Genomic DNA, 8,446 nt, shown 5'->3' on the forward strand with positions numbered 1-8,446 from the left:
AGCTTCGACATTTCAGTCCCCCACGATGGGTAAGCACAGGGTAAGGACTGCCCTAAGAGATGAGAACCCAGCTGGTCCAGGGCTTAGAAGACCAGGGAGTCTTTCTGGGCTGGGCCAGACCAGTGCTCTCAAGCATGCTCGAAGGCTTCCTGGATTAAGGAATGTAAGAAGCTTATGAAAATAATATATTGCCTATTAATTATGGACAAGTTCTATGCCAGACTCTTTATATGGGTTAGCTTGTTTACACATTAACAAACTTCCACATTTATTATGGCCAAGGAAACAGGCCTGGAGAATTTAGGTAACTTAACTGAAAGTCACAGAGGGGGCAGGGCAAACCCCAGATCTTTTTAGAGTCAAAGCTCCTTCTACTGCTTCATCTTCTCCTGTGGGGGAAACTAAAAGGTAACTCCCTTACCCGGTTAATTGTTACCTGGGGTTCATCCAGAGTAGTCATCCCCACCCATAGATGGATCCACAATGGATCCATTATAGGAGAAGATACTGGAACTCCTATTTATATATTTTTATCTCATTCTTTTTAATTTCTATTTTCTGTATGTATTATATTATAGTATACATATTATATTAGCCTAGAACTATATATATTACTACTGAATAATTAATATATTATGAGGGGCTGAGTTCTCATAAATGTTTTACTAAGAAAGATACAAGATCAAGAAAGCTTGTGGACTACTGATCAAGTGGTATAGTCAGGGTTTCACATAGAGGTAAATGTTTGCCGGAGACTTTGCAAATCCCTCAAAGTACATACATACGCCCTTCATGGAGACCACCATCAGCCATCAGGACTTTAAAAATCCAAATATGGCCACGTGGTTCCCTGTTTAATATCCTTCGTGGCTCCCCACGACTTAGAAAATAAAATCCCTTCATGATTTGTCCAGGAATCTTCTCCAGGCTCACCTCTCCTGGAGCCCCTCACACACTTTCTTGACCTCCTGCCACATTACTTCCTGCCTCTGAGCCTTTGCCTCTGCTGCTCCATCTACTGAGAATGCCAACCCCTTGCCTCATCCACCTCCTCCTGCCTTACAAACACCTTATCTTTTCCAGACTCAGGTCAAGGGACACCACTTCTGTAAAATGTGTCTGCATGGCTCCCAGGCCATTGCATTCTTTGTCTCCTTTGTCTAACAGCACTTCTGGAACTTATGGTATTTATTTGCTGATATATCTGCCTTCTCTCTATCAGACTGTGAGCCCCTTGAGAATAGGGACTGTGTCTACTGTTATTTACCCAGGGTCTGCTGCAGGGAACTTTTGAAACCTCTCCAAATCTGGGCTTGTTGCTGTATAAAATGCACTGGATAATCTCTACCTCATAGGACTGTTATGAAGGTTAAAATGAGGTCATGTTTGTATAGTGTTTACCTCAGTGCTTGGTACAGAGTGAACAGTTAGTTAATGGTAGCCATGATTATTATATTATAATTTAATATTGTTAGCACGACTAAAAGTAGTGACCTAAGCAAAAATCTCCCCACTCCTGCTTTTCACTCAGCCTAGGAAAAACTATAGTGGAATCCTTCCCCTATCCTGGGAATAGTTATTTCTATTTCTCAGCGTTTGGCCACAATTTTCTTTTTCTCCTGTTGTTGTTCTACCTGGTAGCAGAAATATCAGAGATTTTGTAGGGACTTCCTAATTCCAGGGAATGGAATTCATCAGGGCTTGATGGTGAGAAGGAAGAGTAGTTCAACTTCTGTTTCCATTCGCTTTCCCTCTCCTCTTTTTCCTTCCTGTGGGGGAAACAAAAAAGACATCAACAAAAATTGGCTCAAAAATTCAGTGCGATTTCTTCAAAGGTTTCAGTAGAATCTTGATAGGTATTGAAAGAAAAAGTTTACAAAACAGTCAGTAACATTGGCAATAGCAAATAACTGAAGAGTTATTCAGTTCAGAGTGTGTTCAGTGTGTTCAGAGTGCTGAACACACTGCAACGACTCCCTCATTCATCTTCTAAGTATTGACTGAGGACCTGTTGGGTGCCAGGCCCTGCACTAGGCCCTGGGAAAAAAAGGTCATCTAGGGCAGTATTCCTGACCTTAAGGACAAACCTCAATCTAGGGAGATGGACAAGCAAATTTATAACTAGAGTAGGCTATGTTCTGTGGCATGTGATCAGGAAAGCACAAGACAATACCCTGAGAAGGCAAGTCAGGGAAGACTTCCTGGAGGTGATGCCTGAACTGGGTTTTAAGGGTTAGTGAGGGGTTAGCTAGATTAAGAAGTAGTCGAAAGGGTAGGGGAGGGACAGACTGGGAGTTTGGGGTTAGCAAATGCAAACTATTATATAAAGTGGGTAAACAACAAGGTCCTACTGTATAGGACAGGGAATTACATTCAATATCCCAAGATAAACCATAATGGAAAAGAATATAAAAAAGAATGTAGATTTATGTATAACTGAATCACTTTGCTGTACAACAAAAATTAACACAACATTGTAAATCAACTATACTTCAATTAAAAAAAAGAAGTAGTTGAAGGATAGTCAAGTCTGAGGGAATGACAATAATATTGGTGAATTAAAATAGTTGGCTTTTTGTATTTCTGAGAATCTAATATGGATATCAGAAAGACTGCTAATGAGTGACCATTGAACTTATAGTATTCCATGGCTCAAACAGGTGGGCCTCAAGCTAAACTCCTAGTATAAAAAAAATGTGGTCTTTTTCTGGTTTGAAGGAAAATTTCGACTAGAAGGTTTAAGACTGAAAGTTTTCCTTGGCTAAATTTCTTAACTCATTAAGCTTTGGTTTCTTCATCTCTGAAATGGAGAGTATAACACCACCTATCTGTGATACAGATGGTTAGTTAACAACCCATCATCCACTCTCCCCTTTTACTTTAGCAATGGAGCCAGATTTAAAAAAAAAACCCGTCACACATTTCCCAGCCTCCTTTGAAACTAACATCACCATGTGACTAATATCTGGCCCTTGAAATAAACTGGTACTGTTATATGGTATTTCCAGGCAGGTTATTAAAAAGGGAGAGGGTAATAGGAATTGACTACACATGGGCATGAGGGAACTTTCTGGGGTGATAAAAAATTCTAAAGCTAGATTGTAGTAATTGTTGCAAATCTCTGTAAATTTACTAAAAGTCATTGAATTTTGTACCCTTAAAGTGGGCAAATCTTACGGGAAATTGTACCTCATTAATATTATAAATATTAATTATAATATTTACAATTATATCATAATTATAAATATTAATAATTATTATTTTAATAAAAGAACATTTTAAATGTTTTTAAAACAATATTTTATTAAAAAGAAAGAAATTGCTGTAGCCATGTAGTCACATTCTAGCAATGAGACATAAGTGGAAATGTTGTTTGGGACTTCTGGAAGTGCTCCTTAAAAGAGAATGTGGTTATAGATTAAAAGTAAATGAATGCAGAAAAATATACTGTGCTAACACTGATCAAAAGAAAGCAAGAGTAGCTATGCTAATTTCAGACAGAGCAGCCTCGAAAGCAAGAAAAGTTATCAGGGATAAGGAAGGGCATTATATAACGATAAAGGGGTCAGTTCTCCAAAAAGACATAACAATTCTTAACGTGTATGATCCTAACAAAAGAGCATCAAAGTACATAAGGCAAAAAGTAATTGAATAACAAGGACAAATAGATGACTCCACTATCATTGTTAGAGACCTCAACACCCCTCTAATCAGAAATGGACAGATCCAGCAGGCAGAAAGTCAGCAATGACATAGTTGAACTCAACAATACCAACAATCAAATGGATGTAATTGACATCTGTAGACTACATCACCCCAAAACAGCAGAATACACATTCTCCACAAGCTCACATGTAACATTCCCCAAGACAGACCAAATTCTGGGCCAAAAAATATACCTTAACAGATTTAAAATAAGAGAAATCACATTATGCCTGCTCTCAGACCAAAATGGAATCAAACTAGAAAATCAGTAACAGAGATAGAGCTGGAAAATCCCCAAATACTTGGAGATTAAACAGCATACTACTAAATAACACATAGGTCAAAGAAGAAATTTCAAGAGAAATTTAAAAATATTTTGAACTAAATGAAAATGAGAATACAACTTATCAAAACTTGTGGGATTCTGGAAATGCTCCTTGAAAGAGAATGTGGTTGCTGAGTGTGCTGAAAGCAGTGCTTAGAGGGAAAATTATAGCATCATATGCATATATTAGAAAAGAAGAAAGATCTGAAATCAATCATCTAAAGTTCCCACCTTAGGAAACCAGAAAAAGAACAAATTAAATTCAAAGTAAGCAAAAGAAAAGAAATAATAAAAATTAGAGCAGAAGTCAATGAACTTGAAAACAGGAAATCAGTAGAGAAAATCAACAAAACCAAAATCTGGTTCTTTGAAAATATCAATAAAACTGATAAGCCTCTAGCCTGGCTAATTAAGAAAACAAGAGAGAGGACACAAATTACTAATATCAGAATCATGAACATTAAAAAGATAATAAAGCAGTACTATAAACAACTGGTCCATGAAATGGACCAGTTCCTTTTTTTTTCCAGCCTCACTGTGTGGTTTGCAGGATCTTAGTTCCCCGTCCAGGGATTCAACACGGGCCCTGGCACTGAAAGCACTGAGTCCTAATCACTGGACTGCCAGGGAATTCCTGGACTAATTCCTTGAAAGACACAATATGCCAATAGTCACACAAGAAGATATAGACCATATGAATAGAACTATATATATATTAAATAAATTGAATAAAAAATTAATAGCCTTCAGAAACAGAAAGTAGCAGGCTCAGATGGATTCCCTGGTGAATTCTATCAAACATTTAAGGAAGAAATTATACCTATCTACAATCTCTTTCAGAGGATAGAAGCAGAGGGAATACTTCTTAACTCATTCTACCAGTCAAGAATTACCCTAATACCAAAACCAGACAAAGATGTTACAGGAAAAGAAAACTATAGACCAATATCTCTCATGAACATAGATGCAAACATCCTCAACAAAATATAAGCCAGTCAATCCAACAATGTATAAAAATAATTCTAGGGCTTCCCTGGTGGCGCAGTGGTTGAGAGTCCGCCTGCCGATGCAGGGGACACGGGTTTCATGCCCCGGTCCGGGAAGATCCCACATGCCGCGGAGCGGCTGGGCCCGTGAGCCATGGCCGCTGAGCCTGCGCGTCCGGAGCCTGTGCTCCGCAACGGGAGAGGCCACAACAGTGAGAGGCCCGCGTACCGCAAAAAAAAAAAAAAAAAATTATACACTGTGACCAAGTGAAATTTGTCCCACGTATGCAAGGCCAGTTCAGCATTTAAAAATCAATTAATATAATCTGACACATCAACAGGCTAAAGAAGAAAAATCACATGATCATATCAATAGATGCAGAAAAAGCACTATAAAAATCCAATACCCATTCATGATAAAAACTCAGCAAACTAGGAATAGGGGGAACTATTGCAACTTGATAAAGAATATCTACAAAAATATGCAGCTAACATCATACTTAATGGTGAGAAACTTGAAGCTTTCCCACTAAGATCAGGAACAAGGCAATCATGCCCCTCTCACCACTGATTTTCAACACTGTACTGGAAGTTCTAGCTAATGCAAAAATACAATACAATACAGTAAAACGTATACAGATTGAGAAGGAAGAAATAAAACTGTCTTTGTTCACAGACGACATGATCATCTATGTAGAAAATCCAAAAGAATTGACGAAAAACTTCCTGGAACTAGTAAGTGATTATGGCATACTTGCAGGATACAAAGTTAATATAAAAAAGTCAGTCGTGGGCTTCCCTGGTGGCGCAGTGGTTGAGAGTCCGCCTGCCGATGTGGGGGACACGGGTTCGTGCCCCGGTCCGGGAAGATCCCACATGCCGCAGAGTGGCTGGGCCCGTGAGCCATGGCCGCTGAGCCTGTGCCTCCGGAGCCTGTGCTCCGCAACGGGAGAGGCCACAACAGTGAGAGGCCCGCGTACCGCAAAAAAAAAAAAAAAGTCAATCGTGGGAATTCCCTGGCAGTCCGTGCTTTCACTGTCGAAGGCCTGGGTTCAATCCCTGGTCGGGGAACTAAGATCCCAAAGCTGTGCGGTGCGGCACCCCAAAAAATAAAAATAAAATAAAAATTTAAAAAGTCAGTCTCTTTCCTATTGATATATATCAGCAATGAGCAAGTGGAATTTGAAATTAAAAATACAATACCATTTACATTAATACCCCAAAAATGAAACACTTAGGTATAAATCTAACAAAATATGTATAAGATCTGTATGAGGAGAATTACTAAAGCTCTGATGAAAGAAATCAATAAGAACTAAATAAGTGGAGAGATATTCCAAGTTCATGGATAGAAAGACAATATTGTTAAGATGTCAGTTCTTCCCAACTCGATCTGTAGATTCAATGCAGCCCTAATCAAAATCCCATCAAGTTATTTTGTGGATATCGACAAACTGATTTGTAAAGTTTATATGGATAGGTAAAAGACCTAGCATAGACAACACAATATTGCAGGGGAAAAACAACACTGGTGAACTGACACTATCTGACTTTAAGAATTACTATAAAGCTACAGTAATTAAAACAGTGCGATATCAGTGAAAGGACAGACAAAGAGATCAATGGAACAGAATAGAGAGCCCAAAAAGAGACCCATATAAGTATAATCAACCGATCTTTGACAAAGGGGCAAAGGCAATACAATGGAGCAAAGACAGTCTTTCCAACAAAAGGTGCTAAAACAACTGGACATACACGTGCAAAAAAAAAAAAAAAAAGAATCTAGACAGAGACCTTACATCTTTCATAAAAATTAACTCAAAAATGGAGCATACACATTTTGAGCAAAACTCAAAAAAAAAAAAAAAAAGCAAAACTATAAAACTCCTAGAAGGTAACATAGGAGAAAATCTAAATGACCTTGGGGTTGGTGATGACCTTTTAGATATAACATCAAAGGCTTGATGCATGAAAGAAAGAATTGATAAACTGGACCTTATTAAAATTAAAAACTTCTGGTCTGCAAAAGATAATGCGAAGAGAATGAGAAGACAAGCCATGAACCGGAAGGAAATATTTGCAAAAGACACACTTGATAAAAGATCGTTTTCCAAAATATACAAATAACTCTTAAAACTCAGTGATAAGAAAATAAAAAACTTGATTTAAAAATGGGCCAAAGGGACTTCCCTGGTAGCGCAGTGGTTAAGAATCCACCTGCCAATGCAGGGGACACGGGTTCAATCCCTGGTCTGGGAAGATCCCACATGCTGCGGAGCAACTAAGCCTGTGAGCCACAACTGCTGAGGCTGCGCTCTGGAGCCCAAGAGTCACAACTACTGAGCCCACGTGCCACAACTACGGAGCCCACGTGCCGGAACTACTGAAGCCTGCGTGCTGTGACTACTGAAGCCTGAGCGCCTATAGCCCGTGCTCCGCAACAAGAGAAGCCACCACAATGAGAAGTCCCCAAAGATCTTAACAGATACCTCACCAAAGAAGATATACAGACTGCAAATAAGCGTATGAAAACATGCTCCACATCACGTCATCATGGAAATGCAAATTAAAACAACAGTGAGATACCACTACACACCTATTATGGCCAAAATCCAGAACACTGACAACACTAAATGTGGAGCAAGAGGAACTCTCATTCATTGCTGGTGGGAATGCAAAATGGTACATCCACTTTAGAAGACAGTTTGATAGTTTCTTACAAAACTAAACACACTCTTACCAAAGGGTCCAGCAATCACACTCTTTAGTATCTACCCAAAGAGTTGAAAACTTACATCCACACAAAACCCTGCACATGAATATTTATAGCAGCTTTATTCATACTCGCCAAAACTTGGAAGCAACCAAGACATCCTTCGGTAGGTGAACAGATAAACTATGGTACCTCCAGATAATGTAATATTATTTAGTCCTGAAAAGAAATGGGCTACCAAGCTATGAAAGGACATGGAGGAACCTAAAATGCATATTACCAAGTGAAAGAAGCCAATCTGAAAAGGCTGTATTCTGTATGATTCCATCTATATGATATTCTGGAAAAGGCAAAACTATGGAGACAATAAACAGATCAGTGGTTGTCAGGGTTTTGATGAAGGGAGGAATGAATAAGAGTAGCACAGAGGATTTTTAGGGCAGTGAAAATACTCTGTATGATACTATAATGATAGATACATGTCATTATACATTTGTCTTAACTCATAGGATGTATAACACCAAGGGTGAACTCTAACATAAATTATGGACTTTGAGTGATTATGATGTGTCACTGTGGGTTCATCAGTTGTAACAAATATACCACTCTGGTGGGGAAAGTCCATAATGGGGGTGGCTCTGCAATGTGGTGGGGCAAGAGTGCATGGGAAACATCTGTACCTTACTCTTAATTTTCCTGTGAACCTAAAACTCCTCT

The sequence above is a fragment of the Aethalodelphis obliquidens genome, unplaced genomic scaffold, assembly GCF_003676395.1.
Source record: "Aethalodelphis obliquidens isolate GAN/ISIS:26980383/991018 unplaced genomic scaffold, ASM367639v1 scaffold8, whole genome shotgun sequence".
In the NCBI taxonomy this organism is placed as follows: Eukaryota; Metazoa; Chordata; class Mammalia; order Artiodactyla; family Delphinidae; genus Aethalodelphis; species Aethalodelphis obliquidens.